The sequence below is a fragment of the Vicia villosa genome, linkage group LG7, assembly GCF_029867415.1.
Source record: "Vicia villosa cultivar HV-30 ecotype Madison, WI linkage group LG7, Vvil1.0, whole genome shotgun sequence".
Lineage (NCBI taxonomy): Eukaryota > Viridiplantae > Streptophyta > Magnoliopsida > Fabales > Fabaceae > Vicia > Vicia villosa.
The window spans coordinates 100,023,744-100,035,965 of NC_081186.1; the positions used below are offsets into that span (position 1 = coordinate 100,023,744).

Below are 12,222 nucleotides of genomic sequence, written 5' to 3' on the forward strand. Positions count from 1 at the left end.
TTCATAAAACATCAAATAAATTTATTAAATTATTAATAATTAAATATAATAGTTTTTTTTTTTGACAAATTAAATATAATAGTTAAATAACTTTTAATTTAAAAATTCAAACATTATACTTCTAAATAAATTATACTTCTAACGAAATTATACTTCTAACTAAGTTAAATCATTTTTAGATTTGTTGTAATGTAGTAAGTGTTTCAATGGTTCAAATGAACCTTGATAATGTCTTTAAAAAAATTAGTTAGATGGGTCTATATGAATAGTAATAGTCATTTGTGACAATACCTTGCTAGTGTGAGCTGCAGTATACTGGGACACGTCTTTGCACTACAACTTGTCTATTTTAATTTTTATATTTTAATTTTAATAATATATTATATTTTATTATATTTTTTATTTATTAAAGAAATAAAAAAAAAGTGAAATCAAAGAAAAATTAATACATTCAATCCAATATATATAGAAAGAAATAACTTTAGAAATGATCAAATAAATGTATTTATATATTTTCACTTTATTTTGGAAATAGAACATCACAAGAAATAACTCAATTCATTGAAAGTAACCAAAAGTCATCCCTCCTAAGATAGTTAACTTTGTTGATTTTGACTACTTGTAGTACCTATTACAGCTATGTTCAAAAGTTGTTAAAAATTTGGTTCAGATGTAAAAAATAACCCCTAATTTACTGTTGTAGGCATTGGAAAACTCTCAAAATATCAACGATGTGACTGATCAATGAGCCTGTCCTTCTCATTCAGAAGGCATAAATTTGTCCTTCCCAAGCCTATATTTTCACATAACCCAATAATAAAAAACCTCTTAAAAAAATTATTCAAAAAATTGTGAGTTTTACTTACTGGTGTACATGAAACAACACCTTAGTTATAATTGTAATACAAAAACTAAAAGTAATGTAAATTACTTAAAGAAGTTAGAAACCATAGATCAAACCTAAAGAACCTGAAAAATAGAGTGAAGTTAAAAACCAAATGGATCTTCTTTGGTATCACATATATGAAAACATCATTGATATTTTTCACATAAAGAATGAAATATTCACAAATTAGTAAACACCATAACTGCAACAATAAAAAAAATCACATCTTTGTCATAGAATTAACACTAAAACATACAACGAAAACCAGAAAAATAATTCAAACCAAAATCCCTTTTGTTGAAGAAAAGTATACTAACCTTATGTTAGTTAACAAAAACATGTCTAAAATTATAGAAAAACATGTAAACAATGTTGTTAACCAAAGAAAAAACATTAAGCCAAACACTGTTTATCATACCATAAAGAAAATATATGTTTAAAAATTAGTTTTAAAATGACTATTCATCTAAACACATAAAATCAAAAAGTATTAACTCAACCCTAAAAATAAAAAGGAAATATTGAAAATGCAAGATTTTAAAACTGAAAGAAGTAAAATACCTTCCAGTGGTTGGGGGGGGCCTTCAACAACAACCGCTTTGGTGTAAAGAACCAAAATCTCAGAGTCATTTATAGATGTTGTTGCTGCACAAAAGAATACAAAAAAAATAGATCTGATGTAGGAGATTATCGCTTGTTTCTATTTGATTTTAAAAAAAAAGAAAACAGGAAGAAAGAGGAAGAAGGAGGAAGAAGTGGAAGGAGGAAGAAGGAAGCAGTGAGTGAAAAAGAAAGAGAGAAAGAAAAGTAAAAGTTTGGAAAAAGTAAAAGCAATAAATATGATTGTTATGTTCAGTGTCAAAAAGCAATGGAAAAATGTGTTGGAAAAATAGAACGCCACGTGGAAGCTTGTGGAACCAGCAGGGCAAATTAGTCTTTTCCAGACCAATTCATTTTCTTATATTGTAGATGAATGGTAGAGTAATTCAGACAGTGTGGCTTTGGAATATTGAGATTTGAACATGTGGAATTGGGCTAACCACTTTTCTTGTAAATCTATAGGTCAAAGGAAATGAAATACCACTGAAAAGGGGTAAATTGTTTATAACTCGAGTGTGATTGATTTTCGACTAGTCAAAATTTATACAAAAATTTAAATTTATCTTAAAATAAAAATAAGAAAAACAAAATTATTCTTATCGACTTTATTATTTTTAAAATAAAAATAAAAATAAAATAGTCTTACCAATTACATCACTGATATATATTTCAATTTTTCATATATAATTTTAAAATAAAGAAATTTATAACATAAATAATTTAAAAAATAATTTATTTTTTCGTGTTTGAATTTATACATTATTTTAATTTTTTTTAATTGTACAAAAAATATAATAATCTGTGTGTTCGCACATATTTTAGTATGATTAGTCGTGCGCTCACGCGATACTTGTGTGTTATTTGTGGGTTCGCACGGGTGCTGATGTGATACGCACGCTTTTGTTTTCAAAATGTAATAAAAATATAAATAAGAAAAACTAAATTGTTTTATCAAAATACTTTATTATTTTTAAAAGAAAGACACAATTTTAAAATAAAAACAAAATTGATTTACCTAAATTGTTTGACATCAATAATATATTAAAATATAATGTAATTTTCATTAAAATAAATTTTTTTTCTTAAAATAAATAATAAAGACAATCAAATAGTTGGTAAAGAACAAGCACGTTATAGAATAACAATCAATAATATATTAATATACAATGTAACTTTCATAAATGAATATGATTTTTTAAGATATTATAAAATATAAAAATAGTAAAAAGTAATATGAAAGAAAATTATTCAAAAAGTTTTAGTTATAGTTCATTTAACTTAATTTTATTAAATTTAATGTTATTAAATTGTAAGAGAGCAATAACAAAAGAAAAGATTGGAGTGGAGTGAGAAGAAAAAAGTGTGGCGGAATGGGAAGATAGAGGCAGAAGTGACAGGTGCTTTTCCAGTCCAGAATGCAGCGGTCTGCATTGCGAATGTAACCAAGTTCAGTTGCGGTTCAATCGAAACTATAATATTCAAAAGGAAGTCCAAATAGTGAACAATAAAGTACAATTTGGCAGAAGTACTTGTTCTAATTAGGGGTGGCAAAGCGGGCGGCCCGCCCCGTTTAGGTCCGCCCCATTTAAGCCCGTCCAAAAACGGGGTGGAGCGGGCCTATTTAAGTGTCCGAGCTCAAAAGTCATGTCCGCCCCGCTTACTAACGAGTTGGCGGGTTGGCAGGCCGACCCACCAATTTTTTTTTATTTTTTTATTTTACCATTTGATTTACCACATAATTTACAAAAGAATTTAACTATTACCAAATAGGTCGATAAAATATTTTTTTAACAACACACAATAGAACTTCAACATGTCTTAAGTTCAAACAGTTCAAAAAATAAAACAAATAAAAATCAATTATAACAAAAAAATAACGAAATAAACTCAACCACAATAAAAAAACGTATCAAAATAAATAATAAAGAATACATATCACTCTAATCCTATTTAAAAACTAACTACTAAAAAACCCAATTAAAAATTTACATAAGACATACAGTGATAACAATTACACCGCATAATACATCACGGTGCATAAAATAGTAGTTCATAAAATATCAACACCTAACTTTCTCACTAATTACTTCATATAAACTTTTATATTAACTGATTCCTTAATAGTTAAATCCAAAATTTGTCACACTTATAGACTCATCAAATCTCTCCTTTTCTTAAAATCAACATCTATTTCTAAAGAAAACATGTGAGCTAATGTATTAACAACTTAATAATTATGCATGTTATACAATTGTTCTTTTATTTCAAACTTTTCCAATCAACGCATGTATCAGAAAGTTATAGAAATGACGTTATAATTATAATTCAATTTGTATGTATAATAATTTAGAATACAATTCAATCAACATAATTCTAAGAGAAGAGTGTTGTTTTTATAGTTAAAGTTGTTTTAATTCTAAATAAAAAATAAATTTTTTTAACGAAAAGTCCGCGGGCGAAACCCGCGCCGCCCCGCTTTTTTAAGCGGGTTAGGCGGGGCGGGCCAACTTAAGGTACCGAGCTGCAAACCTCAGCCCAGCCCGCCCAAAATGGCGGATCAAACGGGCCGACCCGACGGGCTTGGCCCGTTTTGCCACCCCTAGTTCTAATAGGACAAAGTCAAAATTTGGTTACAAAAAGCAAAAGTTAGACTTAAACTAACCCTCAAATTAATAGGTGGATGACTATGAGCAAAGGGCAAATTGGAGATTTCCATGTACATTTGTTTTCTTATATTATAGATATTTAGTGTCGATAAAAAATAATAGTTCACTGATAAACTAGCGGATAGCTTATAGTTTATGGTTGATGGTGGATGACATATAGTTTATAACTTATAGTTGATGGTTGAGACTAATAACAGATAAGTTAATTGAAGTGTTTAATAATAAGAGTAACTTATAAATGTAAAATAACATAAAAGATATTTGATACATAATTATTTTATTTTAAATAAAAATAAATAATAAAGAGTAAAAGTGGGTTTTTGTTAAAAACGTTAAATAATAATGATAGAAAAGAAAGACAGGGGATAAGTTATAAGCTAAAATGCTATTTGAAATAATATTTAGAAAATAACTTATAAACTAGCAAAATAAGCTATAAACTCGTGTTGAGAAGATTGTTATCAAACATGTCTAAATTCTCATATAAGCTTATAAGCTATAAACTAAAAAATATGTCTTACCAAACAGAGTCTTAGCCTTTGTTTGGTAAAAAAAAAATTGTTGATTGATAAGATAGGTTATAGCTTATAGCTTAAGATTGATGGCTGGTGAGTGATATCTTATAGCTTATAGCTGATGGCTGATGACTTAAAACGGATAAGTTAATTGAAGTGTTTAGTAAAATTAGCGGTTCAATTAATTGATTAATTAAATTGATATAAAAGACATTTAACATATAATTATTTTATTTTAAATTAAATTAAATTATAAAGGATATTAGTGGATTTTATTTAAAATAATAAGGGCAAAAAAGAAAAAAATGTCAAGCTATAGGCTATAAACTAAAATGTTAATTGAAATAGCATGTGGAAAATAGGTTATAAGCTCGTGATAAAAACACTGTTACCAAATGGGTCTTTTATTGTCATATGGGCTTATAAGTTATAAGCTAAAAAAAAGTATTGCCAAACAGTCTTAATATGTGTGTATTGGTATATTTACAAAAGACATACAAAGAGGCGACATGGGAGACAGATGATGCAACGTCTCGTCTAGAACGTCTTTATCATAGTAAGTATTTTGGACCGATCACTCATCTACTAGATCTGATGTTCTTTCCATGTCACTTACTTCCCGACTCACTAAAAATAAAGCTTGAGAAGTGCCTCTAGGTCAATTCTAATTTTTTTCATCTCCCAGTATAACATGCCCATCCACCTTAGGTGGCCTGACATCAATTTGACATTAATCCTTTCATCTTACATGTGGCCTAGAGAAAAAGGAAACAATTGTCATAAAAACTCAAAGGTATTAAGGACGATGTTTGAAGGCTCCTTCAACCAAACATTACTTTGGAATAGACGTACACTTAATGACTATCTAATGTGGTCCTTGTTAGAAAGGCATCAGACAAATGAAAAATTTGTATTGGCTATACAAACCTCAACAAGGAATACCCAAAAGACTTGTATATGTTTTCCAACATAGATAAACTAGTAGACAACTTTTCCAGATACAAATTAATATAATTCATATATGTATATCATGAATACAATCTAATTTTCCATACACAAAGGTGATATATACAAGGATGTCTTCATGGTAGAACACGCCAATTATTGATACATTGTGATGAGCTTTGGACCAAAAAAGGCATGTGTGGTATACCAAAGGATAATGGAAAAGATCTTTTAATAAAAAATCAGCAAGATGTTAGAGGTATATACGAATGACATGATTGTCAAATCCAGTGAAGAGCAGCTACACGAAAGCCAACTCACTAGTGTGTTCAATCGTGTCCAACAATATAACATAAGACTTAATTCAAAGAAGTGCACCGTCGGTGTCAAAGTTGGTAAATTCTTGAGATTTTAATTGACTAAGAGAGACATCAAAGCCAAATTTGATAATAGTGACGTGGTTATTATGATGGAGATTCCAAACATAAAATATAGGATAATAAAGTTGAACAAGATGCTCAGCGATCTCAATGGGTTCATTTCGATGTGTGCCCAACACTTGTCTCCAAAGGAGATAAAGTTTGAATGGACTTCAAAATGCGAGCAATTTAGAATGAGATAAAGCATTTACCCTGCTGAAGACCAGCCTCTCCAAACCTATGATTTTGTCCACATCCATGATCAGAGAAACCTTGCTCATCTATGTTATTGTATTTGTCGAGACAGTAAGCACAATCCTTGTCAAATAGGTGGAAAACAATTAGAACCCTATATGTTTCATATCAAAATTACTAGTAGGCTCGAAAACACACTTCTATAAAAGTGATAAATTGCTTTGGTCTTATTAACAACATCGAGGAACCTACAATAGTACTTTTTAGCTCATGCGATAGTGGTCCGAATAAACCAGCTATTGAAGTGGGTCCTTTGGTACTTCTGGTGTCAAGTTTGTTGTTATTGACATCAGTGACACAATTTGGCAATAACAAACAGTTGCAATGTGAAAAGCTCTATCTCAATTTAATTTCAGATTTAAATATTATTTTGTACTTACGTTGTAGTGTTTAAGTATCTTTCATGTAGGTATTATCTATATAGAATCAGCATTGCGGATTAAATGTATGTCTGGTGTTCAATATTTGTCCATCTATGTGAGTTTATTTGCTGACAATTTGGAATTGAAAGGAATGTGAAGAGTAGAGTTAGAAAGATTGTTGTTTTTGAACCAGATAACATGATTTCAGTGGTGTTATGTGGTGATTCTATCTTCACGTTATTTTTTAATAACCAGAATTATATTTAAGCATATTATTAGATTAATTATTTTCCTTTCCCAGATGTGTAGTTTTCTACCAGCTAATGCTACAACTATTGGGTTGATAGAAAGGTATGATTTTCTTGTATTTTGTGTATTTTATGAGATATGAGTTCACCTTTAATGCTCAATTGGTTTTGCATACACAATATTGTTGGTATTTTCTTTTCTTTTGCAGGATATATTTTTGACACATCAACTACCATAATAATGTTAACAAGACTCTACAAATATCTTTGTAGCATCATATCTATATTATGTAGCTTGAGCGTTTAAAAAAAGTTTTGTATGTTATTCTTAGAGACATAAATATCTAACTGTCTCAAACCAACTAAAAATTGAAAATTAAGATATATGATCATAATACTTAGATAATTTGATCTTTATTAGGCTTATGTATATACTGTAGTTTTGGATAGTAATATGCAAACATCATTTGTCATTTAAGTCACCATGTCTCATAAACATTTTAAGGAAATTAAGATAGAACTTAAAGTTGGTATTGCACCAATAGTGCTACCATAAGAAATTAATAGAAAACCTTGTAGGTTGTAATGGTGTGAGAAGCTCCCTGATATAACTTTCCTCTGATCTAGGTAGTTTTATTAATTATGATATAGAAGCAGGAGTGAAAACTATAACATTAACTAATAAGTATTCTTTTTTGCACTAGAGTGTGTCGTATGCACTAGAACCACCGACAATATAGCTGCATTTCTTGAAGCTCGTGCTACTCAAGTTGGAAAAGTTGCAATTCCTTGATGAGATAAGTTTTAGAGTTTATATAGGTTTATTGTTCCTATAGGCCACTCCCTAAAATTATTGGTGCTTATTAACTACATGTAGTTGCATGTTAACTAATTGTGATTTTAATGTATATTAGAGGCTTGGTCAAGAGATGTAATATGTTATTCCCCGAGACTACCCTTTTTTACTCCACTTCCTTTATCCTCCATCCACCCATGCTACCAAGCCAACCGTATATCCCCATTGATGAGGAAAAAGATATTGCAAAACATGTTATTTATCTTAGTGATCTTTTATGAAGATTTACTCAATACAAACTTACATGTTATTTATCATAGTGATCTTTTATGTAGATTCATGGACTGGTCTATCTTTAGTGTTTTGTATCATGTTAATACCAATTTCTCATTTTTGCATTCTTTTGTTTATAGTGTCCCCAAATATGAAGTATATTAGGATCTTTAGTTTAGTGCTTGTCAATTTTCTTTGTGCAACCTGACCCAAGTATGTTACTTTGCTTTTGTTATTTTGAAATAGCTCAAAATGGTAAATTGATTGATCAACTTTCGTTAAATGAATGCTCTTATAGTAAATTACACAAAAGATTAGATTAAGAGAAGTGGGTCGTATTTGCTATATTTGAGTAGAATGTATATCAAATGTAGATGTTACATATTCCATGTTGTGGTCTCGTTGTATGCACTTAAAATTAAAGTTGAACTATAATATAATTTGAAGTGTAATATAGTGTTAAATTTATTTGGTGGACATTTTCTATTTTTGTTTCTTAACAGTTGGTTTTTATCAACATTAACATTCATGCTAGTTATAGGTAACATATTTGCTGACTTACGAAACTTGACTTTAGCGGCAGTCAGGCACACGATATCCATGATTTATTGACTTAGGAAATTTGACTTTAGTGTGGGCCATACCCACGCTATTGTATTTTGTTGACTCTTAAAGTTAGACTTTAGCATGGGTTTTACCCCGCTAAAGATGATTTGTTGACTTTTGAAGTTTAACTTTAGTATGGGCTAAACCCATGTTAATATCTTTTGTCGATTTTTGAAGTTTAACTCTAGCGTCAGCGAGACCCTCGCTAAACATGATTTGGAGACTTTTGAAGTTTGACTTCAGTCTCGGCCTAGCCCATGCTAATAAATTTTTGTTGACTTTTAGAATTTGATTTTTTAGCGTTGGCTTCAGGTAAGTCTCGACCTAGACTCGGTTAGGTCGTAGCTATATTAGACACGACTCCTTTTGACCGAAACTAAATTGTTAACTTCAAGTCATTTAGCCTGCCCTGACACTGACGCTAAACCAGACGTAGTGTCTGTTTTTGGCTTATATCGCTGAAAAATGGCTGACGCTAAATATTATTTCTCTAGTGGTGCGCCATTTTCACTCATTTTTTGAGCTACATCTCCAACAAATACAAATACCTTTTTATCTCAAAACCTTCACAATATTAGAAAACATACACATCCAATATTGATTTGAAAACCCACAAACCACTTATTCTCTCATATTTTCAAAACAGATTTGAATATTTCTTAAACACTTGCAAGTGACTTCTTTCATCTTCTATCTCATTCTTTTTCCATTGTCACATAGATTAGATCTCATGTTTGGAGATTTGTGGTTGCTGAGGAGATTTGATTATTTAATATTTCTTTGAAGATTTGGTTAAGATTTCAAAGGTTTGCAAGGTGTGTAGTGTTGTGGTTTAGTTTGAAAATTTTAGTGGAAAAGAAGGGGGTTTGTCTTTCCAATTTCATCTTAGTAGTGTCGTGTTAAAGCCTACAGACAAGGTGAAAGTTCTTTTCAATCTTTAGACAGACCAACACTTAAGATACCGATAGGATTTAGGAAAGATCATTGTAGAACGAAGACTTTGGAGCAGGTAGTTGGGGTTGGAACATTCAAGATGAGTTTGCATGAAGATTTTGCAAAGAATTTAGTCCAGAAATCGTGTGTTAGGTTGTTCTTTATCGCTTTCTATAATTGCACGCCATTAGGTATTCTCTTGGTAGACATTTATTTGTAAAGCGTAGGCTTTGATGGAAATCAAAACTTTAATTTTGTCTTGTTCAAGATTAAGTTGAAAATTGTGATTGTAGAATCCCCCTCTCTCTCTCTCTCTCTCTCTCTCTCTCTCTCTCTCTCTCTCTCTCTCTCTCTTCTTTTTAATTTCTTAGAAATCACATGTTAGGTTGTTCTTTATCGTTTAGTAAAATTTCATTCCATTAGGTTTTCTTTTGGTAGCGATTTATTATGAAGAGTAGGTTTTGTTGTAATTGGAACTTTGATTTTGTCTTGTAGAAGATTAAGCTGAAAATTGTGATTATATAACCCACATCGTATTGACATTGTACAAATACACATACTATGTATTGTTTTATATATTCAATACCTTGCATTAATTTGTATATTTTGGTTAATTATTTGATTTGATCTTGATTGCTTTGTATACTATTTAAGTCGTTATGTGCAAATTCTAATCTATAAGCATAATTTCTTTATACGCAACACTTTGCTTCTCCCGCGCAAATGATTTTGTTTTTCAAACTCTGATAAAATGTTTTTCAGAACTATTTTCAACTAAGGTTTTAATTGTGAGGTCAATTCACCCCTCTAGACCGTTGCATACTCCATATTCTCATCTAACAAAATCCCTAGCGAATATCATAACAACTAAATTTCAAAAGATATTCAAAAGTAACGTTCTAGCAGGACATGGCACATCATAATCAGTTATCACGGAGAACTAAAGTTCTCAACAAGGTATTGCTAAGGTCAAGCATCATTTCATGTTGGTAAAACATCCTCAGACCAACTAACAAACCAAAGTTCTCAACAAGGTATTGCTAGGAGAACTAAAGAGGAAACTTGAAGGATCTAAGGGTTACTGGGTAAAGGAGCTTCCAGGTGTCCATTGGACATACTAGGCTATTCCTTATTCGATAATCGGGAGACATCTTTAAAGCTCACTTACAACACATAAGCCACCATTCCCATTGAATTAAGAGAACTCAGTTGAAGGACCTTGACATGACTTTGAGGGAAGAAATGAATTTCCTAGATAAGAATGATGATTTGTCGCCTTTGCCGATGCTGATGTCAAACAAGCCACTTTGTCAAGTACAAGCTAAAAATTCAAACCCAATGATTTATAACTCGGTGATCTCATGCTCCAAACAAACGATGTTAAAGGAAGAAACATATGAGAATGGGGACTAACTCGGTGTTGTTGTTGTTTGTGGTCTTAAAATTATGTGTTGTGTTGATGTTGTTTTTATGATGCAGAGATTGACATCGATGAGTTGTATCATCCAACCTAATATAGACCCATTGGACTTTTATGAGAGAGTTGCTTTGGATGGTGTAAGCATGAAAAATAATAGTTCTGCCCTATAATAGGAATGAGATGTTAGTTCCTTAACTAGATTTAATGCAAAGATTGTCAAGCATGGTCATAGAAAAGACAAATGTCATCGAAATACAATTAGAGCATGATCCAAAATATTGTCAACCTTTTTATCTTCAAAAGAGGTGTATTTGGGATCTTGTGTAGGGGGTAATGAGTGATTTGACATATCTATACTACAATTGTGATGCACATAAGTAAATTTTTAATATGTCAATTTATATTTATTGTTCTCAATTACTTTTAATATGAAGACTCACTTTAACATTTGACTTTTGTTTAAACATTTAGGCACATGCATTATCTCGGTATAGAAAAACAAGATGTGTATGGATTCTTGAACTCCTACAATATTTAATGTTCAGAGAATCTATCAAGAGAGATTCAAACTTACATACAAAATCAACTAGTTTAGTCGAATAAAATTTAGGGTTAATGAACTTTTTCGTCCCTTTAAATATTGCAGATTTTGTTTTTAGTCCCTCCAAAATTTTCCTTTAAGAAATCGTCCCTTCAAAATTTTTCTTCCAAACTATTGGTCCCTAACGTCAAATTTCGTAGCTAATCGGTGGCTAAAGTCGTAGCTAATTTCTAGCAAATTTGACGTTAGGGACCAATAGTTTAGACGAAAATTTTTGAAGGGACGATTTCTTAAAGGAAAATTTTGGAGGGACTAAAAACGAAATCTGCAATATTTAGAGGGACCAAAAAGTTCATTAACCCTAAAATTTATTACATAGCATCATTTAAGTTTGGACACCTTGCTCAAGTTGTGATCAATATTTTGACTTTCTTGTTTGTACTTTATTGAATTTCTTGTTTTAAATTTCATCTATTTTATTCACCAAGACTTGGTCTTATTCTCTTTCTTAGTATTAATTTTTTTGCACCAACACTATTCTCCTTTGTCTTGTCAATTTTCTGCACCGCCAATTTTTTTTTAAAAAAATAAAGAAATTTACGGCTATTTTGAACTGTCACAATTTAAAAAAAATTTAAATTTAAGTGTTGTCGTCATATGGGGTGGCGATTTGGTCTCCATTAGGTGTAGTCGCCACTTAGGAATGTAAAATAAGTGAAAAATAATTATTTTTGTAATTAATTTGAAACATTGATTA

At 30.6% G+C, this 12,222-nt stretch overlaps 1 long non-coding RNA gene across 1 annotated transcript; it reads right to left on the minus strand.

The window, feature by feature from the left end:
* Window positions 1-488: 488 nt before the first annotated feature.
* Window positions 489-1,840, minus strand: LOC131616140 (uncharacterized). The gene is made up of 2 exons (XR_009288012.1): window positions 1,448-1,840; window positions 489-969 (listed from the first exon to the last, which is right to left on the minus strand). It is a non-coding gene; the product is annotated as an uncharacterized LOC131616140 (long non-coding RNA).
* Window positions 1,841-12,222: the final 10,382 nt, after the last annotated feature.